Below are 27,606 nucleotides of genomic sequence, written 5' to 3'. Positions count from 1 at the left end.
TTATCAGCCACCTATGGATGACCAGACCCTGAGAATCTGGCCTCCTTCTGCTCGAACACACATGAAAGTTCTTATGCCAGGTAATCAATGCGATGATTTACAAGGAGGTGCAGACCAGATGCTGGTTTTTTCTAGTCAGCTCATTTCCCTGACAGTTGAGAACTCTTGAAAAACTGTGACCTCTGTTTTGAGAACTTTGCTAACCCAAGTCTGTAAACAAACACGTGTCAAATGCCCTTGGATTACAGTCAGCGCTTTGGCAAATAGTTTAAGGAATAATAACTTTGGGTATTTTACTTACTTATTTATTCATTCATTCATTCATTCATTCAAGACTCATTTATGTTTATTATTTATAAATCATGAGAGATTTTTTTCACTTATTAATGCTATTTCACCCACTTTAAAAAGGACTTTCTATCTGGCTTATCTTCACCTTCTTGGATCCCGGTCAGGCGTTACACGTCCCTGGGGGAATGACTGGCTGCGGGCAATGGCCGAGAGTTTCAGAGCATCGAGATCTAAAATTTTCTGCTTCTGTAAATATTACTATTCCATCTGACAAAACAGATACTTGAAGAGAACATTTTTTTTTAAAGGAGCAAGTGCTCTGTGATCCCGAGGAAGAGACCTCAGCATTTTTACCTCCAAGGTCTTGGAAAAGTCTAGGACGGCTGGTAGTGAACGGTGACAGTGGCCGACACAGCCAGCCCTAGGCACAGACCTCCGTGTTTGCTCTTTGCAGCAGATCCACAAAGTAGGCAGGTGTCCCCCTTTTTACAGGTGAGGAAACCGAGGCACAAAAAGGTTAAATACTGTCCGTTGGCAAAGGGCAGAGTGGAAATTCACAGCCAGGCTGCTTGGCGCTGAACAGCTTCTCTGCTTTCCGGTTCGCTGGGCCTTCCAACTCCTCTTAGGGGGAGTCAAAGGTAGAATCTCCCTTTTCGGTTGGCCCTCACCTTACTTGCCAGTCCTTCGTATCCGGACTGATGTAACTTTGGGCAGATTTGAACTTGACCAGTACATCACAATTCCCGATGTCGCTTTTCTCAAAAGCGACCCAATTTCTCACAAGTGAACAAACCCAAGTGGCACTTCTTTGTGACAGAGGCGGCCGGCTCCGTGGGACGCTTGTTATTTCCAGTGTGTTGCAACGCTTTTCCTTTCTGAAAGGGAATTTGTCACTCGGTTTGGAAGAGGAACATGTAATGCTCACTTTTGTCTCTAATTTGCCCACCTGTACCCTGTTCTTCTCGCAGTCCCAACTGTTCTCCAAGTGCCTGAAGGTGGTTTTGTGTGGATGTCCTACATCATCTCAGCATGTTCCCACCCGACCTCATCTTTCTCGCTCAGCTCTGAAAACAGGCGCCCCCTTTCTGACTTCTTCTTTCTGCTGGTGACGTCTTTTTCCAGTCGCCTGCCTGCTGAGTCATCCTTGACTCCCTTTTCCCTATCATGCTCTTGTCCAAGTTTTTCTCATTATGTACATATTTTTAAATAGACTTCTTTTATTTTACATTTTTAAATTTTATTATGTTAATCACCATACATTACATCATTAGTTTTTGATGTAGTGTTCCATGATTCATTGTTTGCGTATAACACCCAGTGCTCCATTCAGTACGTGCCCTCTTTAATACCCATCACCAGGCTAACCCATCCCCCCCGCCCCAGAACTCTCAGTTTGTTTCTCAGAGTCCATAGTCTCTCATGGTTCGTCTCCCCCTCCGATTTCCCCCCTTCATCTTTCCCTTCCTGCTATCTTCTTTTTTTTTTTTAACATATAATGTATTATTTGTTTCAGAGGTACAGGTCTGTGATTCAACAGTCTTGCATAATTCACAGCGCTCACCATAGCACATACCCTCCCCAATGTCTATCACCCAGCCACCCCATCCCTCCCACCCTCCACCACTCCCGCAACCCTCAGTTTGTTTCCTGAGATTAAAGAATTCCTCATATCAGTGAGATCATATGATACTTGTCTTTCTCTGATTGACTTATTTCGCTCAGCATAATACCCTCCAGTTCCATCCATGTCGTTGCAAATGGCCAGATTTCATTCCTTTTGATGGCTGCATAATATTCCATTGTATATATATACCACATCTTCTTTATCCATTTATCTGTCGATGGACATCTTGGCTCTCTCCATAGTTTGGCTATTGTGGACAATGCTGCTATAAACATTGGGGTGCATGTACCCCTTTGGATCACTACATTTGTATCTTTGGGGTAAATACCCAGTAGTGCAATTGCTGGGTCGTAGGGCAGCTCTATTTTCAGCTTTTTGAGGAACCTCTATACTGTTTTCCTTTTTTTTTTTTTTTTTAAGAGCAGTTTTAGGTTCACAGCAGACGTGGGGGAGAGCACAGAGAGATGCTATATACCGCCAGCCTTCCCTCCCCCATCATCCCCCAAAGTCTACACTTTACATCAAGGTTCACTCACCGCGCTGTACACCCTATGGGTTTTGACAAAGGTCTGACATGTGTCCACCATTCTAGTGGCCTACAGAATAGTTTCACTGCCCCCAACACCCTCTGTGTCCTGCTTCTTGTTACTTTCAAGTACTTTTCCATCCCCCCCCCGCTGCTCACCTTGGGTCCATGATCTCTCCTGCAGGTTAGAGCGTCCTAGCAACCCCCTGGTGAAGCCCCCAGCCTATAATTTCTCTCCCTGTCAGTCCGTCCTCCACCCCATCCCCAGATGAGTCATTGCCATCATGTCATGGAAACTCACTCATCCCTGCCTTCCAGCAGGATTGAAGTTCAAATTCCTCCTCTTATCCTGCAGGGGACTTTCGCATCCCAGATGTCCATAGGAAGCCTTCTAGGCTTACTTCCTTGCAGTATTCTACCAACGTAGCTCCTCCACTCCTGGGAGGCTGGATCTCTAGATCTCCAAAAGTGGTACTGCTTCTTAATCCCCTGGTCCTGTTTTCTGTGCTTGTCCTAATGCAAGTGTCAAGGCCTCATCAAGCCCCACCTTGTCCATGAAGCCTCTCCCTCTCCATTCTTGCCGGTAGCCTTGTTATCAGTGCTATCTTTTTTTTTTTCACATACAGTGAGCTTTGCATTACAAGTGAACTGTTTCATATCCTTGTCTGGGCATTTTTAGGTCATAGAACTCAGAGAGTGTACCTTAACCATTACAAAAAACCATGCTCCTCACCAAGACCAGACCTAGAATGTCACACAGTAGGTGCTCAGTGATTACTTATTGAACTGAATTGTCATTGTCTCCTATTCTTAGAGGGTCCTTTATAGGCCCTGACACTACAGAGGTCTCTCAGGGGAGTGTGCTACCCTTCTCTCAGTATTACTCCTTTCTGAGGATGAGAAAGGCATGTGTAGATGTTCGGCTGCCGGCTCTCCCAGGCTCAGATGCAGATGGAACTCTGCCCCCACCTCACCTCCCTGAAGCATTTGAGACATTAATAACTCAATTTATTGGTTGCTATCTTTTACGCATTTATTTCTAAGGATGTAGCACGGATGCCATGCTGGGCATAGGGGGTCCCTGTGGTAAGGGGGGGGCTAGTAACCTGGCTTCCGATCCTGGCTCCTTCACTTCCTTAGCCACGTGACCTTGGGCACGGTCTCCTTATTTGTAAAATTGAAGTACAAGTATCTCGAGGATTAGATGAGATAATTCATGTTAGAGGCCCCTCACAGTGTCTGGCACATAGTTAGCAATCTGCTATTTTTACTTTGATTACTATTTCTGATTATTAGTGGCATAACTAACGTTACTCCCCATTCTCATCTTTTACCATCCAGTGGAGGTAGGTCAGGAGGAAACATCGAAAACAATAGAGGAAGACGTGTGGTCTTGAAGACATTCCCCTCTGGGCTGTTGCTGGCTAGAAGCTTTCTTTTCTCCCAAGGTGAATGATGAACCACGGGTAAGAGGAAGAGGGCTGGCAGGAGAGGTAGGCCCCTTGTTCTCATGCCCCGCCTCCCAGCCCATGTGGTTGTGCTACTTTGAAACTTGATGGTGATGCAGATGTGGAGAAAATTAGTTGGGACTAATTCAATCAAATTTAATTGACCCAATATTTATTGGGCACTTACTATATGGCAGGCACTCTGCTAAGTGCTTGGGTTATAAAGCGTGAATGATTTGGACAAGGTCCCTGCCCTCGTGGGACCTTTGAGAGGACAGATAATAAACAACAGAATAGATTAATAGATAAAATAGTACAGACTGTGATAAATCCTAAGGAGAAAATAAAAAGGTAGAGCATTACTGGGGGAGTTTGCTTTAGTGGGTGGTCAGGGGAGGCCCCTCCGAGAAGGTGGCATTTATTTATTTATTATTACTTTTTTTAAAGATTTTATTTATTTATTTGAGAGAGAGAGAGAGCATGAGCAGGGGGAGGAGCAGAGGGAGAGGGAGAAGCAGACTCCCTGCTGCAAGGAGCCTGATGCGGGGCTCGATTCCGGGCCTCCAGAATCATGACCTGAGCTGAAGGCAGACGCTTAACCGACTGAGCCACCCAGGTGTCCTAGGACGTGGCATTTAAACCAAGACCTGCAGGATGGGAAGGAGCCACCATGGTCGGTTGGATGGGAAGGTGGGAGGGGCCATCAGAGAAAACAAGAGGCCTGAGGTGGGAGTTTCAGAACTGACCTATATGGCAATTAGTCACCATGAGTGTGCAGAGGAGTTGAGACAAGGTGTTGGTTGGAGAACCAGAGGCGTGTGCTTTGTAGGGGTTGTGCAGATATAGACCATGTCCTCTGAAACAGTGGTTTTCAAAAAGTTTCTAGCATCAATACCCTTGAGGGGGCATGCAGTGACCTTCTGGGGTGGGACTGTTGAGGGGTAGGTGATGGAGAATGCTGCGGTATGTGAGATTTGAAAAGAACCCTCCATGATTTGGATACACCTCACTTTCTCCCCTTCCCCAAAATAAGAAGCCCTGCTCATCCTGATCCACTCTGAAGCCATGGGATCTTGGGAACTTTATTTATTAAGATTTTATTTATTTGAGAGAGAGTGCACGAGCAGGGACGAGGAACAGAGGGAGAGGGAGAAGCAGACTCCTTGCTGAGCAGGGAGCCCCACATGGGGCTCAATCCCAGGACCCTGAGATCATCATGACTTGAGCTGAAGGCAGATGCTTAACCGACTGAGCCACCCAGGTGCCCCTCTTGGGAACTTTTACATCTCTTAATTTTCAATTAAATTTGTGAGGTTATATAGGCACACTGTAGAACATGGAATTCTGTCGGTGAGAACATTGGCATGGGCATTTGAAGATGAGTCACTGTTTAATTGGATCACTGTGTGACCCACTTAAATAAATACTGTTTTTTGAATAGAAAAGTTATTATTGCTTTCTTTTGAAATTATTTAGAAATGACTTTGGAGATGTCCTTTAAGATTTTAATGCATGTGGATGTTGTCCTTTTGTTAAGAGAAGAGGTACAGGGGAGAGGAGAGCAGTTTCTGGCATTTAGGAGCCCTCGGTTTGAGTCTGGACCACACAGTGTGGCTTTCGGTGGTCATTTATCCTCTCTGGGTATTGGTATCCTCTTCTGTAAAATGAGACAGATAAGTTGCCTGCCTCACCAACTGTCATGGGACAGTGCTTTCTAAACTGCAGAACGTTAGAAAATAAAAGTTACTTTAAAAAACTTAAATTCCGTGTGTGTGCATTATTGGCCAGGATGTAATTCATGACCATAGAAGATAACTTTTCACTGCTTATAGATGATTGGTTTCTGGAATAATCCAAAGGAGAATATTTTTATAACTTTGCAGTAGGAATGGGCTTTCTAAGTATGGTACAAAATTAGAAGCCATAAGGAAATGTTTGATAGAATTCATTACCTAAAAACAGTTGGCATAGCAGAACCCCCATGAACAAAGTAAAAGACAGATTACAAATCAGAAAAATGTATTTGCATTTCATGTCATGTATTAAGGATTATTTTTCCTAATATGTAAAAAACTCCTACAAATCAATAAGGAAAAGAACAAACATACCATAGGAAAATGGTCAAAGGATATGAACAAACAATCCATAGAAAATAATTTAGTGGCTCCTAAACACATAAAAAATGCTTGACCTCACATGTAATTTTTAAAATTCTGATTAAATTGCACTGAAATATTACCACATTTCACCTATCTGGGATTGACAAAGATAGAAACATTTTGAAAACCATCCATGTTAGGGAGTTTATGGGAAAACAAAACTCACACATACATGCTTGGTGAATGTGTATTAGTTTCCTATAGGGGCCACATTGCCAGTATCTGTCAGAGTTAATAATTCACATGGTCTGGCTTGACTCAGAAATTCCACTTAAAGAAATTTGTCCTTCAGATAAATTCACAGTATTCACTGTTTAAGTAGCAAGAGTGTCTATCAGTGGGAGCTGGTGAACATGAATTACGGTACATTTGCACAGGGGAGCAGGACACAGCCACAAAAAGAGAACAGGGATGCTCTGTGGACAGCTGTGGAGCAGTCTACATTGTTAAGTAAAGAGTGAGGTGTAGACAGGGCCCTAAGTGAGTCTACCATTTACAGGAAAGGAAGGGGGGAATAATAAATATGTGTATGTGTTTGCATATGCATAAAATAGCTCTGGGAGGGTACTAAAAAATGACTAAGAGGTAGGAGAAAGAGGGAGAGTTTTTATTATTATAGAAGAATATATTTTGTATTTTTGTATTTTGTATTTTTTTACATTTTAAAATAAGTGTTCTATTTTAAGAATTAATAAATATTAAATATGAAACAAAAAGAAAATAAAACAGTAGTTGAGATAGGGATTGAACCTACCTATAGGTTCATTAGCATTGTGTTTGATCCCCAGATTATTAAACATCTTTATGTGTCTGCCAGTATCACAGTTTGGGGCTATGAAAAGGGGAGACATCCTTTCAAAGCGCTATTGGCTGGGGCGCCTGGGTGGCTCAGTCGCTAAGCGTCTGCCTTCGGCTCGGGTCATGATCCCGGGGTCCTGGGATCGAGCCCCGCATCGGGCTCCCTGCTCGGCGGGAAGCCTGCTTCTCCCTCTCCCACTCCCCCTGCTTGTGTTCCCTCTCTCGCTGTGTCTCTCTCTGTCAAATAAATAAATAAAATCTTAAAAAAAAAAAAAAAAAGCGCTATTGGCCATTTTGGGCACACAAGACTAATGTACACTACGATCAGAGGCCAGTGGAAGGATCATATAATCCAGCATTCAGGAGCTGGTGCAGCTGAAGTCTGATGGGCATTCAGTTCAGTCCCATATTGGTCAGGGGAGCACTGTGTTCAAGACATTCATACAAAGATTGTGGTGGAGTAATGGCCCCAAAGATGTCCATGTTCGAATCCCCAGAACCTGTGAATGTTTCCTTGCATTCAAGGATGGATGTGGTTAAGTTAAGGGTCTCGAGATGAGATGATCCTGGGTTTTCTAGGTGGGCCCAGTCTAATCACATGGGTCCTTAAAAGCAGAGAACCTTTCTGGCTGTGGTCAGAGGGAGATGTGCCCACAGAAGAAGGGTCAGAGAGATGATATGTAGCTGGTTTGGAAGATGGAGAAAAAGGGGCCAGGAGCCAGGGAATGCTAGCAGCCTCTAGAAGCTGGGAAAGGCAAGGGAACAGTCTCTCCTTTAGAGCCCCCAGCCTGGCAGATGCCTTGATTTTAGCCAAGAGAGATTGGTGTTGGATTTCTGACCTACAGAGCTGCACAATAATACATCTGTGTTGTTTTAAGCCACAAAATTGATGACAATTTGTTACAGCGGCTATAGGAAATGAATACAAAGATGATGTAGAAATAACCCCGAAGCCTTGCTCTCCTAGGTTTTCTAATTTAGGAGGGAAGCGATGACAAGAATCGAATCAATAATCATGCCACGCCAATGTGGAAAGTGGCATGAAGATTTGCAAGGAGCTGTCCACGAAGGGGCTGGGGAAGGCTGGGGGAGGAGGGGCTGGCTGGGTTGTGCTGTGAAAGGCAGTGCAGCTTGCTGGTTGGGAAGAAGGACGCTGGTGCTGACTGTGGCTTGAATCTTGTCTCTGCCTCTTCCTAGCTTATGGGGCCTGGAGAAAGTCAATCTCTCTGTGCCTCAGTTTTCTAATCTGTAAAGTGGGGATACTAATAATGCCTCTTCAAAGGGCTGTTGTGCAGAGTCAGTATGTTCATGTGTGTCAAGTGCTTGGAGTGGTTCCTGGCCATTCCAAGGGCATGGGAGTGTTTGCTGTTGATATTTTGCCCTAATGGATGGGTAAGGCAGAGGCAGGCAGGGGGCAGTGGTGGAGCATCTGGGGACAGCAAGCCCACTGCTCTCAGTTGAGTGGTGGGAGCCCCGGTGGGGAGAAGGAGCAGAAAGCCTGTTTAGGAGCATGGAGCCAGATGATGGTGGCCTGGGGACCTGGCCTGCAGAGCATCCACTTAGTGCCCTGGAGGATTCAGCAGGTAGGATGACAATGAGTAGAGCAAGGGTGCTGATCAGATTTCTTTAAGTGGAGAGGCGGGTAGTCTTCTTCCCACTTACCTTGTCTTCTCTGTCCCTTCACAATGAGCGGCCTGACCTCTAACCAAGATGATCATCTTCACTCCCCTCAGGGCTCCCTCTGCCACCCTGCAGGATTTGGATTCAGGAGCCACCATCTAAGATCTTATCAATACTAGATAATCAGGGTTCAGGGTCTCGAGAGAACACTCTGGTATCGATAGTTGGCTCTTCTGTGTGGATACTCATAGTCACCTACTTCTTCAAAGCCAGCTTTCAGCCTCTTCTGTGTCCCCGTAGATCGAGGAGCAGAAACCTGACCTATGTGGCTTTGGCAGCTCCCCACAGGCTAATGGCTGGGCCTATCCCTGTTGGCTTTCAGAAGTCAGCTCCCTTCTGGCCATTTGGGGTCTGTGTCCTCTCAACATGTAGAGCTGGTTCTTGAGCAGATGAACCACCAGAACCTTCAGAGTTCTTGGAGAGAATGATCCTGAGGTGGGGCATTGTAAGCAGAAATGGGAATCTGAATTTTCCAGACCAGCTGCCTGGTCCCTGTGTGTTCTCCCTCTGCTTTTTGGAAATCCCTCTTTCCTCACAGCTCAGATTCCTCCTGCAGACTCTGGGATGCCCAGGGCCTCTCAGGGAGCTGTCTCTGAAATAGGGGATCCTCAGTGCGTCCTTCCTTCCCATTCCCCGAGAACTCCATGCTCTTGACTCATCTCATCCTTCTGCCCCTCCTTCTCACTTTGGCTTTCACCCCCTAAAAATTTAGATGCTAGAGTGTCAGTCTTTCAAGGCGTCTTCTCTCCTACATTATCTGATAAGTGAACTTGTGCAAAGGGACAGGTAGGTGCTAATGAGTGTATTTATTATGATCATGTGAAGAAACGCCCAGACCCGTCTGTCCTTGGACAAGTCATCACCTCCATTAGGTGTCTCTTCTTACCTGAGAAACAGAGACCATAGTACTTTCCCTGCCTCACGGGATTGTTGTGACTAGGATATCACTCATTCGTGTATTCGTTCACTCATCCGTTTCGTAGTCCTCGAGTACCTACACGGTGGCTGGTGTAAACTAGTGGTAAACCCGGCACAGTGCCCGCCCTGCTCTCGTGGAGACAGATCCCAAACAAGAGACAGTAGCATGTGTGTTGACAGCCTATGGGTATGAGGTAATGTCTGTGACAGGGCCAGGTCGTCATTGTACATGGTGGCCCTCAGTTTAGCCGGACAGAGGCCTTCTGGTGAAACAGCAGTCTGGGCTCCAGGTCTCCTGGGTTTCTGGGTGGTGTTTGGGGAAACATCTGCAGGTGCTTTGCTTTTCCTTTCCCTCTGTCCCACAGTGGAGGTTCTCTTTTCCTCTTCCGGGGCTCTCAGCTGGCGTCTGGGTGGTGTTTGGACGGGCGCCTGGCCTTCCCTGTCACTGCCTTCTCAGAATGAGACCAGGAGGAATGGTCCTCCTGACGGGAGCGCAGCGTGCAAGGTGTGTTCCCTGGACACAGGGCTGCCTCCTTCCCAGTCCTGTGGGAAGCAAATGACGGAAGCTTTGGTCCCTCTTGACTTTATTATAGTTGCCAGGAGGAGTAACTGGAGATTAAGGACCATTGTGATAAAGCAGTTTGAGTTATATTCTGAGGACACTCAAGATGCTAATGGTTGCACGTAGGGCTGGCTGTGGGTCACTTCATTCAAAGTGGAGGCTAGTTCTTAAGAACGTAGTTCTTAAAACTTTCACATGAGGGCTCATGCAGGGCCCTTGAGATCATGACCGTAGCTTCACATCCCTTCCTCTTCCTGAGGGAACAGGCTTGGAGTGACTCCACCCGCAGGTGGTAGCTGACTTGGGAAACAGAACCTCTTTTTCTTTTATACACGGTGCTGCCTCTTGCGAAAGGGCCAAGGGTTTATATGAAGAAGATGCGTGAAGCACACATAGGAATCAAGATTTAGAAGTTAACTGGGAAAAGGAGGAAGGCGCTGGTTGTGTGTGGGTGTGCGTGTGTGTGTGTGTGTGTGTGTGCACGTTCACAGAAGAGGCATGAAGGGACATCTTTGCAACATTTTGGAAATCCTGCAGTTGCTCTTTCTCAGTCCTTCCTGTGGGCTAAGTAGAATACCACTTAGCAGAAATACGATCATTTAAAAAATTTTTTTCTTATTGTAGTAAGAACACTTAATATGAGATCTACCCTCTTAACCAGATTTTTTTTCTTTTTTCTTTTTTTTTTTTTAAGTAGGCTCCACAGCCAGCATGGAGCCCAATGCGGGGCTTGAACTCATAACCCGGAGCTCAAGACCTGGGCCGGGATCAAGAGTCGGACTCTTAGCGGACTGAGCCACCCAGGCGCCCCTTAACAAGTTTTTAAGTATGCAATGTGGTATTGTTACCAATGAGTACCATATTGAACAGCAGCTATCTAGATTGGTTCTTCTAGCAGATACTTGATCGATCATGTTAGAACCTGTAAGCTGATGTCTTTCCTCCCCAAGGCTGTTGTTTCACTCACCTGCAGTACTTTTCTTGGCTAAGAGGTTGCATAGCTGGGTTCTCCAGGATTGTTCTGCCCGGCCGGGGAGACCTGCTGTATCTCTGACGCTCTGAAAAGAATATTCAGAGGAATTCTATACCTATAAAGATTGCATGTTAAAAAAGGGTTAGATTGTGTAGGGCTTTCATGAATTTGGGGCTCTGCCAAATCAGTGTGGCTAAGTTTGTTTTCGCCCCTATCCTGAGCATTTGTGTAACAAAACCCCCTCTCCAGATTATCTCTGCCTCCTCTCTCCTCTCAGAGCCCAGTGTTCACCTGTGGTATAAAAATAAAAAACAAAAACCAAAAATAAATAAATAAATAAATAAAATAAAAAAACACTGCAAAGTTGTAGCTGTCATCAGACTGCTAATCAGACCCTGAGTCCTTTAAAAACTTGATTTTTTTGACAGGTAGCAAATGTAGTTTTCTTTTTAAAAAAGTTACTCCTTTTTTGTCTTGTTGGACTAAAATCGCTTGCTGTGGATATGTTTTCAAAATATAGTCCTTTCTCAAATACTGTCTTTTTTGTTTTGTTTTGTTTTTTTTAAGTAGGCCCCATGCCCAACATGGGGCTTGAACTAATGACCTTGGGATCAAGAGTTGGATGAAGCTCTACTGACTGAGCCAGCCAGGCACCCCAAAATATAGTCCATTCTCGTGAAGGACTCAATGCTTTTACTGTTTTACATTTTAATATTATGAGTGACTATAACGTGGGATGGTGCTAGGGCTTGCTTAAAAGATTTTGCTTAGGGTCGCCTGGCTGCCTCAGTCGTTCAAGCATGTCTCTTGATGTCGGGGTTGTGAGTTCAAGCCCCACATTGGCAGTAGAAATTACTTAAAAATCTTAAAAAAAAATTCAGGGGCTCTTGGCTGGCTCAGTTGGTGGAGCATGCAACTCTTGATCTCAGGGTTGTGAGTTTGGGCCCCACGTTGGGCCAAGAAGACAAAAAGATTTTACTCTGAAACCCTTGGGATTTTCCTTGTGACAGTGACTTGTGAAGAAGTGCTGAGATTTAATAACTATTTTTTGTTGTGAATATAGTTTCCTTTATTTCCAGTTGCTTTCAGTTTCGTAGCTGAGTGTTAAGAAAATAGCCTGTGAACGCCATGTGATTCTGCTTCAAGTGTTTTGAGAAAACAGATATTCAAGGAAGGGACTTAGAAAGCAGATTAATAATAGCAGGAAAAAGAATCAGAACAGCAAGGGGGGGTGCGCTTCGCCGGCTCAGACGGTGGAGCATGCGACTCCTGATCTCGAGGTTGTGAGTTCAAGCCACACACTGGGTGTAGAGATTACTTAAAAATAAAATCTTTAGAAAAAATTGTTTGATAAAAAAAAAAAGGATCAAAGCAGAAATAAGCCATATGTAGTGGAAAGAATCAACCAAAGGGAATCAGAAACATGATTTATTATTAATGGTGTATTGATTGGGTGGATGAAGTGTCCAGCTCTTGTACTGCCCTCTTTCAGATGGGACGATGATACTGGCAGGTTTTGTGCTTGAGATCCTCTTCCAGTTCTGCCAAGATTGTTATCTTGTCCCTGAGAATGGGCAGGTAGCATTGTGGTGCCCACACATGGATGTCCACTGGTGCAGTGCCCAAGTGGCTGGCTGATTTCTGAGTACTGTTTATTTTTTATTTATATTTATATTTATTTTTATTATATTTATGTTTATTCATGCAGTTGGTGCAAATGTGTATGGAGAACCCATTATGTGCCTGGTACTGTGGTAAGAGGTCAGATCCTGAGTAAACGAGCACAGTGAGGACCTGTGCTGTCTCTGAGCTTACAGTTTGGTGGGGAGACAGACATTAATTCAGTATTGACACAAGTACGGGTAAAAATATCAATGTGACCAGAACTACAGAGGAAGATGATGGTGCAAAGGAAGTGTAACTAGGGGGGTTTTGACTTCGCTGGAGGGAGTTAGGGAAGCTCCTCTGGGTTAGTGAGACGGGGACCAAGATCGGAAAAGTGAGTAGAGGTTAACTAGACAGGTGGGTTTGAATTCCAGCATTGCCCTTGGACGAATTGGTGACCCTGTGATGACCTTGAGCAAGCTACTTCACCTCTCAAAGCCTAGTGTCTTCATCTATAAAATGGGTGGTTGTGGGAATCCAGGGAGGCAGGACACATAATATACTCTGCACAATGCCAGCACATAGCTGATGCTCCGAAATAGTAGCTATTTTTTTTTTTTTTAATGTTTTATTTATTTACTCATGAGTCAGAGAGAGAGGAAGAGGCAGAGGGAGAAGCAGGCTCCCCGCCTAGCAGGGAGCCCGATGCGGGACTCAATCCCAGGACCCTGGGATCATGACCTGAGCCGAAGGCAGACGCTTAACCATCTGAGCCAGTAGCTATTTTTATTACTGTCCCTGTTTTCTGTTCATTTGGAAACTTTGAAAAGATACTTGTTAAATTTTTTTTTTTTTTTCTGGTTAGCAAGAGCCACTAAATACCTGAGGATACTTAACTTGGAAAATGGAAGCCTAAAGGGAGATTTATTGATGGTCTTCAACTAGGCCAAGTGTCCTTGGCATCTAGGACGTGGGGAAGGCTCATACAAAGCCACACTGCTGTGAAGTCAAATTCAGAATGGGGCTGCCTTGGAAGCAATTGTAATGTGCTGAGATTTTAAAACCCAGTATTGTTAGATCACATCTCCTACATTTCTATTTCTCATGGCAGTCAATCTTGAGTAGCCAGGCTAATGCTTATTTTCTGTACCAATACCATATTGTGTTTGCCCAGTGATTTTTGCTACAGTGTAGTTTTGCATGGATATTTTTTATAGCTAAAGGTGTAGTGGTTCCTGGGCATCCTTTGAGAATGGCAAGTTTTGCTTTTCTCTCTCTGCTCTGGGACATATACATACACACGTATATGTATACAGTCCAGCTTTTTACTGCAATAATAATTTTTTGCATCTTTCATTGTTCTTAGATTTTGAAGAAAAAGGTACCAAAGATTCAGCCAGTGGTCACACTTAATTTTTATTGCACACTTGGTAAGTGCTTTAAGTACATTACATTATCTGATTTAATCCTCATCCTATGAAACAGGCACTATTAAGAATCCTGTATTCCCCCTGCAAGAAAATGGAGGACCAGAGAAATTAGGTCACTTGTCCAAGTTCACACAGCCATGAGTGGCATAGTTGGGATTTGAACCCAGATGCGAATGGCTCCAAATCTGAGCTCTAAACACTTCCATGCTGCCTTTTGAGCTAGTTATTGAAGATTATCAAACACTGTGTCAGCAGGGTAGATATATGTCAGAAGATTAATTAGACTTACCCAGTCAGGAGAAAGGCTTATGAAAAATGTCTGTGGCCTCTGAAGGGCATGGGGAAGCTTGTTGAATTTACATTTATTCACTAAGTCAGTGGAAGTGGATATTGCAGGGATGTCCTTCTGGATTAGTTTCCTGGTCGTTATAAGCCTTGGTTTTACAGTACGGATCTTAAGGCACGCTAGTGTATATTAACCAAAAATTAAAGATGCAGATGAGTATTAGGAGTTTATACTTAAAATAACATTTTTGCTTCTTCCTCCTTCTGACTCTCTCTGTATCACAATTCCTGTGTTAATAGCTTTTGTGTCTTCGGGTCAACCATGGTTTGCTGCCTTAAAGCTCTTTGGGAACTGCTTCCCATCCATTCGGAAGCGAGGGAAGGATGAATTCGACATAAATAATGTATTCAGAAGTGGGTGTAGACAATATGGGTGGAGTTGGAAAGACATATCCAGGGGACCTTTGGCCAATGATGCTGCTGGCTGTCAGCGCCTGATACCGCCCCCGACTGTGATGGGGCCTGTCTGGGCCAGGCTGAACGGGCTTCCAAACCCCCGCTGCATTTGCTCCAAGGTTCCTGTTTTATTTGTCTGCTAATGCGAATCCTGCCTCAAAAATTAAGTGTGGTTTTTGACGGATCAGAACTGGATACAAATACAGCCTGATGTGTCGGCCAGGGGAGGGGGAAATGTCAAACACGGAGGGAGGGAGGAAGGGAAGTGGTCTCTTCCCCAGGCTTCGTTTCCTTTCCTAGTTATGGGCTTTTCCTGATTCAGCAGAGGAGGAATAAAGATGTCTGGGGGCTCCAGTTTATTTTACATATTTGTATATGCTCTGTGCATTTACGCATTTATTTTTATCTGTATTTTGAAATCACAAAAGTAATGCACTTTAAAAAATAAGAGTTGTTGGTAATCCAGGAGTGTCTAAAGCAGAAAAAAAGGAAGTGCCCCCCCCCCATACACCTCAATTGCGTTCACTTTGGCACACATGTTCTGGAATCTTTTTCAGTGCATATAAATGTATACACACGTATGTTGTTAAAAAACAAAATTCAACTGGTCAGCATCCCATCTAGCAAGTAGAGAGATGCTCTCAGGAACTGTACAAAGTAGAAGGTTTTTATAGGAAAGAGGATGGGGCAGGGAAGTTATTAGCAAAAAAAAAGAAAGAATTGCTTCAGGCAAGGTTGTTTTCCCTTGGGAAGAGTAGGGGGTATGATCACGAAGATTCCCTCACCTTCCTTTTCAGGAGTGGGGAAGTGAGGGCCCATGTGACAGATTATCTTATTGGTGCTGACCAGAAAATTCCTGACTGACCCGTAAAGACTACATTTCTGGGAGAGATTTAAACTGCATTTAGGTTAGGTATGAAGCCCTGGTTTGGTGGCATGGTCTAGCATACATGACTCTGTTTTGGGCCTTTCGTTTTCTTTTGGACAATGTACATACTCCAAAAATGGAATCACACCACATATTGTTCTGCAAGTCGTTCCCACTTTGTGCATCATGGATAGTACTTCTTCTGAGCTCCCCCCCCTTTTTTGAACAACTGCAAGGTATTCCACGAATGTGCCTTACTTTAATTGTTCCCTTACTAGTGGGCATTCAGGTTGTCTCAGCTTCTCCAGTTATAAACATGGCCGCAGGTGAGCAGCCTCATGGATGTGGCTTTGCCCCTGGGTGCTCCTCTTTCTCAGGGATCCCTTCTTAGAAGTGGGGACGCTGGGTTGAAGGAGGTGTGAGCTCTAGACTTCGGAGTCAGTAAGCCTGTATTCAGGTCAGGCTCAAGGTGTGAGCACTGCTCTGACTCACATAGAGTCGCGTCTTATGTGACCATGAGGCAGGCGGAGCAGTATCCAGCCCAGAGTCATGGGACAGAGCTAGTTAATGGACAAGATGATTTTCCCAGCTAGCTTACCCTTTTCAAATGTATGAAGGTAACAATTTAGCCATGTTGAAATCCTGACTTTTGCTTCAATCCAGATGTATTCCCAGAGAACTTGAATCTGTCAAGTCTGCTCCTAGAACAAAGCCAGTCTGGGTTTTCTTTCCCACTCCCCAACCACCTTCATCTGTTTGCCCTTCTAGTATTTTGTTAATCTTTGGACTGAAATAACTGACAAGATCACAAGATTAGTGTTGTCTGAAAAACACTACCTCTGGCTTTAATTTGGTCAGTTTTGTGAGGTCTTGCCCCTGAGTCCTTTCCTAGCCAGACTCCCCGGGCCAAGGCTCCTTTCCAGGTGGACCTCAGACCCATGCGGTCACGGATCCAGCAGTGACAGCTGGTCCAGGTTATGCTGGGGCAGGGAATGAATCATGTACCAGGAGCGAGTGAGGCCAGCTGACCACTGGGCACCCTAGTGACTTCACTGTCCTCTACTTCTCTGTGTTCAGCAACAACTTACAGTTAAGGGGCTGAACAAGTCACTTTATTTGTTTACTTGTAATTTACCAGATTTACATGGGGCTCTGACGAGGCTTAGGGCAGGGGTTATTTCTGTCTGACGCATTACTCACGTCACTCTGCTCTATCTCCCATCTTCTCCCTGCTTGGCACCCCCATGGCAGAGGACACTGGGTGATCTGATCCTGCCCCTTTCCCATGGAGCCAAATAAGCCCTTTAGAATATTTACTTTTGGAGGTCAGAGAACATTTCTTTGGGTTCTTTCACTTAGTCCTTAGGTCTCTCCCCTTGACTGTGAGGAATGAGCATGTTGGTCTCCTACAAGTTGGGAGGCCTTGAGCCTGAAGTGATTATTGTTTAACCTCCTAGATTCTCATGAAGGAAGGAACCAGAGTAGCACTTTCAGATTCCTCCAAGATGATCTTTTCCAATGATTGATGAGAATAGGAGTCTGAATCAGAATGACTTAAGGGCTTGTTTGGATGGCTTGTGAGTCCCGTTCTCCTTTTCCTTCCCAAAGCCATGTTAGAGCAAAAGATTAGTTTTGGGGTCTGCCTTTTAATTTGTTTCTACGGAAGTTTTCCTAAGAAAAATTTAGATCTGACTGACTTGTGTATAACTCCACAGTAGTGAGGCATAAAGATGGCAATTTATTGGCTCACATTTGAAGTATTATGAAACAAAATTAGAGATTTTGGGGTGCCTGGGTGGCTCAGTCAATTCAGCGTCTGACTCTGGTTTTCGGCTCAGATCATGATCTCAGGGTCGTGAGATTGAGCCCCATGTCTCACTCGCGCTGGGCATGGAGCCTGCTTAAGAATTCTCTCTCTCCCTCTGTCCCTCCCCACACTCACCTGCTCTCTCTCTCTGAAAAAAAAAAAAGAGAGAGAGATTAAAAAAATACGTGTAATCTTTTCAAACTAATACTATATCAAAAATACATGCCAGTGGGTTAGGGTGCCGATACTTATTTCCATGGAGTGTGGGTGAGGTTGTACCAGCTAGTTCACAGTGAGACCTTGATAGCGTCAGCGATTCCTTTGCCTTTTAGCTTTTCCACCTTCCAATTCAGGAGAACTAAATACGTTGGTTAGGAAAACAATGAACGTTCTCCTCTAACTGTTCACTACCTTGTGAAAGGTGGAGGCACTTTACATATCAAACAAGACAGGCCAGTGGCCCTGGACCAGGTAACGGGAAGCTGCGCGTCTGACCCCATCTTTCCTCTGGGGCCTTACTTTCGACCACCCCCTCAGTCCCAGTCACAGTGAACCACTTCCTGTTCCCACCTTCGGGCCTCACGGCCTGTTATCATACTTCTCTCCACTTGGAACCACCCTCTGCCATCTTACCTCCGTCACGAAGGCACAGAAGGTTAATGGGACGACCAACACAGACACTGGAGCCAGACTGGGTTCAGATCCCAATTCTGTCACTTAGTAGCTTTATGACCTTTGACAAATTACTTGTTAGTTTCTTGGTGTCTCTGTTTTCTTAACTGTAAAATGGGGATCACATTCAGCTTACCTCATAGGATTTTTTTCTTTAAAGGCTTTGAGAGAGAGAGTGAGCGAGAGAGAGAGAGAGAGAGCAGGAGCCAGGGGAGGGGCAGAGGGAGAGGGAGAAGCAGACTCCCCGCTGAGCAGGGAGCCCGATGTGGGACTCGATCCCAGGACTCTGGGATCATGACCTGAGCCGAAGGCAGATGCTTAACTGACTGAGCTGCCCAGGCACCCCTCATAGGATTTTTTTGAGGATATATGCAAAGTTCTTAGAATGGTGACTCTCTCAGAAGTACTCTGTGTGTTGGCTATTATTATTATCATCTTTTGAGGTCCAGCCTATCCTGTAAGCCTATGACTGTTAACCGTGATGGGATTTGGGGCCTGCAGACCTAGGTTTGAATCTGAACCCTGCCACGTGTGAGTTGGGTGACTTTAGATGGTTATTTAACTCCTTTGAATGTCATTTTCCCCATCAGAAGCACAGTATATCATATAGTTTCTGGGTGAATCATGTGTGAACTGTGTGTGAAGTGCCTGGCTTAGTAGTTGACAACTGGAAGACTCAATGAGTGTTAGTTTCCATCTCTCCCCCCTCCCCCCCACCCCCCGGCACCACAGCCCCCAACATTCTGTTTATCACCTGATGCCCTGTACTTGCTTGGTTGCATCTCCTTCATTAAACTATATATTCCTTAGTTTTCTTTGTATATAGCATGCATTTCTTCTTGTATTTATTTAGTGATTTTCTCACTCACTCGTTTGTTCAATCATTTTATTCATTCATGCATGTTCTCTCTGTTTTATTCAAAAATCATTTACTGAGCGTCTGCTAAGTGTCTTGGGCCCTGGGGATCTACGTTATTCCAGCTAGAGTTCAGGAGAGAAATGACGAGATCCTGAACTAGTCCAGTGACACTGGAGGCCAAGAGAAGGGAGTGGACTTAGTATGCCTTCAGAGAGAGGCTTGGCCAGGCTTGCTGACCAATTGGATTTGGAAAGTGAGGGAAAGGAAGGAATCAAAGACAGTTTCTGGGATTCCCGTTTGAGGCACTGTGTGGATGTTGACACGATTAATTATTAAAATGGGCAACATAGGAGGTGGGAGAATTGGCAAGGCCCCAGCAGCACGCAGGGAAAAGGTGTCAGGACCAGCCTGGATTGGACACAGTAAATTAGAGGTGCCAACGGATGTCTGGTTGGAAATGTCCACTGGGAGGTGGCCAGGCTGTCTTCAAAGGCAGTTCTGATTCTGGATTCCTTTGCATGTGATATGGGAGTGGTAGCCTAAACAGAATGAGTGCAGAGTGGAAGAGAGGAGGGCTGCCAGTAGCCCATTGGGGAACTGTCCTGATTCAAGTGGAAGGTTACAGTGAGTCTGTGGCTTCTGCCGAGAAGCCATGTGCGGTGCCTCACCAGAGAAACTACTCGTGTCCCCCACCAGGCATACTATTCACTGTGTACTCCAGGGCCAGCCCTGGGGGTATCAGTGCCGAGGAAGGGGGAAGAAGACCCATTCCCCCGGTTGTGAGCCTCACCGTAGAGTGCGCTTTCCCAAGACTGCCTTGTCACTGGCTCTCTCTTACTTTTCAGGTTTCAGTTCAAATGTCACTTCCTCAGAGAAGCCTTTCCTGATCACCCGAATGTGAAGTAGTCCCCACCAAGTACCTGTAGTCACTCTTGATTACATCATCTTGTTGTTTTCTTCATTATGCTTGCTCATTACCTTGTCCATTTATTTGCTCACATTTTTGTTTCCTGTCTCTTCCCACCATGATGTCAGTGAAACTGGGGACCTGGTGTCTTGTTCATTGCCCCATCTCTGAGGTCTGCGGCAAGGCCTGGTCCTTAATAGGTTGGATGAATTAAGCAGGATTGCCCATTTACACTGGGATGAGAGGAGGTTGAGCTTGTTTGTTGGGGAAGGAAGCAGTTGGAGTTAGTAAGGGTGAGGGGCAATTGAACCAATGTCTTGGAGGAGGTAGGAGAAATAAGATCATGAAGACAGGAGAGTGTGATCCTTTTCTTTGAGACTGAGGGAAGTGGGTGAATATATGGGTAGATTTCAAGGGGGCAGAGAACCAAGAGGAAGAATGTAAACCTGGTGGTCTTACTGTTTTGATGAAGTAAGAGGTAAGTTATCAGATGACAGAGGGGTAGCAGACCGGGAAGAAGTAGGTGGCTGGAGGTGAGAGGTGAAGGTCTGAAGATGATGGCATGAGTGGAAGATTCCTGAACCCTGGAGGACTCCGCCAAAATTGGAACTCATAACCTGGTGATGGAACCAGTCACAGAAGCGATGGGATTTTTCTTCAGTGGTAGGTGAGACAAGAAGAAATGGAGGTGACAGGTTAAGATGATCTGTGTTTGGAGGTTGACAGATAGAAGTGTGTCAGTGGAACAGGAAATGAGGTGTGCTGGAGGTAGAGTTTTTGAAAGGTTCAAGGATGTGAAGTCCAGAGGGAGAATAGGAAGGGTAGGATCAAAGTTCTGGTGGTTTTTCATTGAGTGGAAGAGCAAATTGGGTGAGAATGAGGAAATGAGAAAAGGAAGGGTGGGCTGTAGTAATCAGAGGAGACTTCTAGTTTTCCATTTTAAAGAGCAGTTCCTGGGTTGGGATCTGGTCACAGGGTGAGCACTTGTTGGTAAGAGATTAGGTCACAGGAACGAACAGCCTAAGGCAAGGCCAGGGGATGTTAGGTCATTACCCATGAATGAGGTCCTTCTTGGACGGATCCAGAAAAAGTGGGAAAGAACAGAGGAGGTTCCTAAAAATGTGGAAAGGAGAAGCAGGAAACTGGAGAGAAGGAAGTCATTCCAAGAAGTGAGGAGGAGGGAGTTGGTCATGAATTCCTAGGTTCTAGGTACTTGTTGGTAGGTTATTGTCTGGAGACTGTAGCGACCAGCGGAATTTGGTTTTCTCCTGGTCCTTAGAAATGGAAGTGCTGAGGGCGCCTGGGTGGCTCAGATGGTTAAGCATCTGCCTTCGGCTCAGGTCATGATCCCGGGGTCCTGGGATCGAGTCCCACATCGGGCTCCCTGCTCAGCGGGGAGCCTGCTTCTCCCTCTGCCTCTCTCTCTCTCTGTCTCTTATGAATAAATAAATAAAATCTTAAAAAAAAAAAAAAGAAATGGAAGTGCTGAGGACATGAGCAGCTTGGACTTTTAAGGGTCACAAGGGAAGGGAAGAGTGGAGAAGCCAGGGTGTAGCCAAGATATAGCTGTTGAGATGGTGTGAGTGTGGGGCACTTGCTGCCTCTAGGAGGAGGGTTCCCAAGGCATAGTGGGAGGAAGGGTTGCAAGAGGGGATGGCAGAGCGAGGCTGGGGTCAGAGCCAAGTAGGGATGAGAGAACCCCAGGAGTGGATGATGCCTGGAGGGCGTTCAGCTTGGCAGACATTGTAGTTTTCAGGATGAGGGACATTGGGGCCATGAATAAAATGGGTCAAGCTCAGAGTTTCAGGTAACACTTAAAAAAAAACAGCTTTATTGAAATATCTACATACTGTACAACTTACCCAATTAAGTGTACTATTCACTGGTTTTAGCATATTTGCAGATATACACAACCATCACTACAATTTTATTTATTTTAATTTTTAAATTTTTTTTAAATATTTTATTTTATCAGAGAGAGAGATATTGAGAGCACAAGCAGGGGGAGTGGCAGGGAGAGGGAGAACCAGGCTCCATGCTGAGCAAAGGAGCCCGATGCAGGACATGATCCTAGGACCCTGGGACCATGACCTGAGCCGAAGGCAGACAGCTTAAACCACTGAGCCACCCAGGCGTCCCAGCCACAGTCAATGTTAGAAAGTTTTTATTACCTGATTTATTACCTGATAGCCCTTTAGCTATCACTTCCCTGAATCCCTAAACTCCACCCCTCTACTTTCTACCCACCCCACCCAGTAACCATAAGCAACCAGTCATTTATTTTCTATTTTTATAAAACAGTTCCTGATTCTGGACTTTCATGTGAATGGACTTGTGTAATATGTGGACTAATTTGTGGATCATTTCTAACATGTTTTCAGGGTTCATCCAAGTTGTAGCATGTATCAATACTTCATTCCTTTTTATTGTCAAATAACATTCCATGGTATGGATGTACCACAGTTTATCCATTCATCCATTGATGGACATTTGGGTTATTTCCACCTTTTGGCTATTATGAATAATGCCTATATTTATATATTAGTTTCTCTGTGGACATTTTCCTTTCTTTTGGGTATACACTTAGGAGAATTGCTGGTGAGTCTGTGTTTAATGGTTTGAGAAACTGCCAGATTGTTTGATGAGGTGGCCGCACCACTTTACAAATCCACCGGCAGTGTATGAGGGTTCGAATTTCTCTATATCCTTGCCCAAATTTGTTATTATCGGACTTTGTGATTCTAGGCAGCCTAATGGGAGTGAAGTGGTGTCTCACTGTGGTTTTGATTTGCTTTCCTCTCATGACTCATGATATTGAACATCTTTTCATGTGCTTATTGGCCATTTCTCTATTTTCCCTGGAGGAATGTCTATTGAGGATCCTTTGCCTGTTTTTTTTTTTTTAAAGATTTTATTTATTTATTTGAGAGAGAGAATGAGATAGAGAGAGCATGAGAGTGGGGGAGGGTCAGAGGGAGAAGCAGACTCCCTGCTGAGCAGGGAGCCCGATGTGAGACTCGATCCCAGGACTCCAGGATCATGACCTGAGCCGAAGGCAGTCACTTAACCAACTGAGCCACCCAGGCGCCCCTTTGCCTGTTTTTGAAATGAGTTGTCAGTTATCTGTTATCTTTATTAGTTATCAATGATCTTTTTATTATTATATTTATATATGTAATACAATATATATATTTGTTTTATTATTTTTCCAGCTTTATTGAGGCATAGTTGACAAATAAAATTGTAAGATATTTAAAATGTACAATGTGAAGATTTGATAATATATATCCTACATATCCATTGTAAAAGGATTCCCCCATCAAGTTACTTAATGTATCCATCACCTTACTTTTTTTCCCTTTTTCTTTTTTTTTGGTGAGAATATTTTACTCTTTTAAAAATTTCAATTATACAATACAGTATTATCAACTATAGTCACCATGTTATACATTATGTCCTTAAGTTTTTTTTATTATTGAGTTGGATGAGCTCTTTATATATTCTAGCTACAAGTCCCTTATCAGATACATGATCTGCAAATATTTTCTCCCATTCCATGCATTGTCTTTTCACTTTCTTGATGGTGTCCTTTGAAGCACAGAAAGTTTTAATTTTCATGAAGTCTAAAGACTTTTTTTCTTTTCTTGCTCATGCTTTTGGTATATCTAAGAATCCTTTGCTAAATCCCGGGCCATGAAGACTTACCTCTGTGTTTTCTTCTTACATTTAGGTCTTTGATCAATTATTTTTTTTAAGATTTTTTATTTATTCATTTGAGACACAGAGATACAGAGAGAGAGAGAGAGAGAGAGCATGAACAGGGGCAGAGGGAGAGGGAGAAGCAGGCTCCCTGCTGAGCCAGGAGCCCAAAGTGGGGCTAGATCCCAGGACTCTGGGATCATGACCTGAGCCGAAGGCAGCTGCTTAACCATCTGAGCCATCCAGGTGCTCCTCTTTGACCCATTTCAAGTTAATTTCTATAGATGGTATAAAGTAGGTAGACCCCTAACTTTATTCTTCTGCTTGTGTTTATCCACTTGTCCCAGAACCATTTGTTGAAAAGACTTTTTTTCCCCATTGAATTGTTTTGGCACCCTGTTGAAAATCAATTGACCATAAAGGTATGGATTTATTTCTGGATTGTTAATTCTATGCTGTTAATCTGTTTGTTTTTCCTTGTGCCACTTGCACACTGTCTTAAATACTGTTGCTTTGTAGTAAGTTTTGAAATCAGGAAGTGGAAGTCTTCCTACTATGTTCTTTTTCAGGGTTGTTTTGACTAATCTCCATCCCCTGCAATTAGAGAGGAGTTTTAGAATCTGTTTGTCAGTTTGTACAGAGAAGTCAGCTGAGATTCTGATAAAGATTGCGTTGAATCTATAGATCAGTTTGAGCAGAATTGCTTTCCTAACAATGTTGTCTTCCAGTCCATGAACATGGGATGTTTTTCCATTTATTTAGATCTTCTCTAATTTCTTTCAGTGATCTTTGGTAATTTTCAGAGCATAAGCTTTGTACTTCTTTTGTTAATTTAATCCTAGGTGTTTTATCCTTTTGATGCTATTGTTCAGGTAGTATTTTGATGGGAAGTTGTGGTAGAACTTCTGCAAAGCCCCCTTACCAGGTGAAGGGCTAGAGTAAATTGAAAAAAAAGTCTTCCCAATCGTTGGCAGGAAAGAAGAGCAGGGCATTTTCTGCTGTTCTTCAGGGGGCTGTGTTCTCAGGTCTTTCATGATTCTGTGGCAGGGCACTGAGGGATACATCAACCTCCAAAGAACTCCACACCCCCAAGTACCAATGGTTTCCCCTCTTTTCCATCCTAATCCAAAAACTGTGTGGTGATGGGGGTGGGGGAGGGTAGCGAATAGTTGTAGATAGCTTTTGGTTACTAGGAATGCAATCTGATTGGATGAATTCACACTAATATTTAAATTACTAATACCCCTTCCCCCAACCTCAAGATTTATCTGCTTTTCTAGAAGAGGAAAAGGAGTAGCCCAGACACATTACTAGGTAGGAGAACCTTAATGGCATAAAAAAGGAAGGAGACCATTCAGATAATGTGAAAAATGTTCTTGGGTTTGATCTGGGAGGGTAGGGTGGTTTTGGGGAGAGAGGATGTCACAAGTTAGGAAGTCTAGTATTACCTGTGTGTCTGCTCTGGTGTCAGCTTTTCTCTCCTACATCTGCTTTTTATGGCTTCTTTTCTTCAATTCTGTTTCTTCTGGTCGTGTTCTCCGCAGTCCCCCCCCCACCCTGCTATCCCTCAGGGGCTGTCCTTAGTGTGTATATGATGGGAAGTAGAGGTCAGGCCCACAACATGCATGCCTATGTGTCCAGAGTGGCTAAGTCTAAGGTAGTACTTTTCCTAAATACTACCTAAATAGTTGTGAGATTAAAGTTCGATGTATTTTTTTTGTTCCTGCATTTTAAACCCCCCAATTTGGCTTGGCATCATCTTCTCGACCATTAATGGAACCCATATGTTGTTGAGATTAGCAAGTTAGTGGTTTCATTGTTTTTTGTACTATGAACCAGTATTTTTTGACTGCTAATAAACCTTAAAAAGACATGTCTTATCCTCTTTATTTTTTTTCTTTTGTGATAAATGGCGGAAAACTTAAATGAAAATTTTATTTGTGCTTCCAACTTTAACTGAACTTCAGATTTCTTCTTGTTTTTCCATTTTGGTTTGTCTTTTTTTTTTTTTAAGTAGGCTCCACACCCAGCCTGGGGCCCAGTGTGGGGCTTGAACTCATGACCCCGAGATCAAGACCTGAACTGAGATCAAGAGTTGGATGCTTAACTGACTGAGCCACCCAGGCGCCCCTTAGTTTGTCCTTTTTAAGTTCTAAGATCAGATTGAGGAAGACCTTGGGTGGGCTTTACAGGGGGTCCTGCACAAGCTGTACCAAAACATGGAAACTGGACTGCGGTGGAGCAGACGTGCTCTCTCGAGGATACAGCTTGTTTTCCTTTTTCTTTTTGGATGCGCTCTTTTGATTGCCCACATTGGGATCTGCCTCAAGCTCCCTTGAGGAGAGGGGTGCCTGGGAAGTTAGGAGACGCTGCAGCCTTAAGCCACTGGGCACCCTGGATACTGGCTCCAGGCAGCTCTGTGGGTGTCAACCCCTGAAGCCAGCTCCGTAATTCAGCTTTTCTGGTGGTCGGTTTCTTTAATATCTCATGAGAACTTTTTTAAGATTTTTATTTATTTCAGAAAGAGAGACAGAGATAGTGAAAGAGAGCACGAGTGGGGAGAGGGAGAAGCAGGCTCCCCATTGAGCAGGGAGCCCGATGCGGGGCTCGATCCCAGGACCCTGGGACCATGACCTGAGCCGAAGGCAGAGGCTTAACCTACTGAGCCACCCGGGCGCCCCTCTTATGAGAACTTTTATCTTCATCGTGGCTTCTGTTTCAGTGCAAGCTCTGGTCCCTCAGAACTCCAGCTGTGACGTCATTACCCCTCCCTTTCTGTTTCATCATTTCCCAACTTCAGGTCCCAGGGAACTGGCAAGTCTCCCAGTGCATCCTGGGCCAAATATGGGAGGGAGTGCCAGCCCTTCCTTTGGTGCCAGGCTGTGCCTCCGGCGCCTGACTAACGTGTGGACTGACTTCACTGGAGTCTGACGCTTATCACGGATGCCGTCACCTGGGTCTAAGAACGGTCCCCCCCACCCCACCCCCCGTGATACAGAGTAGGGCTACCTGTAGAGATGCCCCTCCAGCAGGACCTTGGCTGATAGTTTCCCCCTAGAGGAGATTTGGGGAGGCCATGGCCCCACTCCCAGATCTGCCCAATACAGCGGGAAGGACATAGGTGGTCCTGAGAACAGATGTGAGAAAAACTGGTACGGAGTTAAACTTTTACTCTAAAACAACCTCACTGATGGCATGTCTTTATGAGATGAAAGTCAGAAGTCAGTAATTTTTCATTTATATAGAAAAATTGCTGAACATCGGAGGAGGAAGTAAGACACAGTAAAAATGTAGTTGTCTGTTTTCTTGGAAGGGGGAATATAAAAGTGAGCACATAGGGTTTTACTTTTTAAAAAATAGCATAGCTTTTTCAGACTTTAAAAGTAGCAAATGCATTGTAAACTTTTAGAAAAATACAGAAAAAAGCGATTAGAAATGACCACTGCTAACTTGTCATGTGTAGGCTCCAGTTCTCAAATATATAAGTAAAGAGATAGAAACATAATGGGACACCTGGGTGGCTCAGTCGGTTAAGCGTCTGCCTTCAGCTTGGGTGGTGATCGCAGCGTCCTGGGATCGAGTCCTGCATCGGGTTCCTTGTTCACAGGGAGCCTGCTTCTTCCTCTGCCTCTGCCGCTTCCCCTGCTCATTCTCTCTCTCTGACAACAAATAAATAAAATCTTAAAAAAAATAAAAAGCATATTTAGAAAAATCACTTGACAATACTTCTTGAACAGTCCCTATCATTTAATATTCTTCTATAACATAATTTGTGGTGGTATAAGCTGGTCTGTTTTACAGCTGTACCATCATTAATTTTTTTCTAATCTACTGATGGACATTTAGGTTTTCATTTATTTGATCTATTTTTTAAAAACACTGCATTGGGAACATTCTTTCATACAGATTTTTTTTTTTTGTATATGTCTAGTTGATTTTTTTAGGTTGAGTTCCCAGATGTGGAATAATTGAGTCAAAGAACATGAGCAATTTAAAAATTCTTTTGAAACATATGGCCAAATCGTCTTTCAGGAATATT

The 27,606-nt window shown here is 44.2% G+C and overlaps 1 protein-coding gene across 3 annotated transcripts in view; it reads left to right on the top strand.

Moving 5' to 3' along the window:
• SNX10 (sorting nexin 10) overlaps positions 1–27,606 on the top strand; it is a 67,830-nt gene that overhangs the window by 7,022 nt on the left and 33,202 nt on the right. Inside the window, exon 2 of one of the 3 annotated variants that reach the window (XM_032401891.1) lies at positions 13,951–14,014. The exons of the other annotated variants lie outside the window; for them this stretch is intronic. The gene's annotated coding sequence lies outside the window, so the exon portion shown is untranslated. The remainder of the gene's footprint in view (positions 1–13,950; positions 14,015–27,606) is intronic. 3 annotated transcript variants of the gene reach the window in all.

Source organism: Phoca vitulina, unplaced genomic scaffold, assembly GCF_004348235.1.
Source record: "Phoca vitulina isolate PV1807 unplaced genomic scaffold, GSC_HSeal_1.0 scaffold4, whole genome shotgun sequence".
Lineage (NCBI taxonomy): Eukaryota > Metazoa > Chordata > Mammalia > Carnivora > Phocidae > Phoca > Phoca vitulina.
The sequence above is the reverse complement of the archived record's forward strand: the minus strand, read 5'-3'. Positions and strand labels throughout refer to the sequence as shown.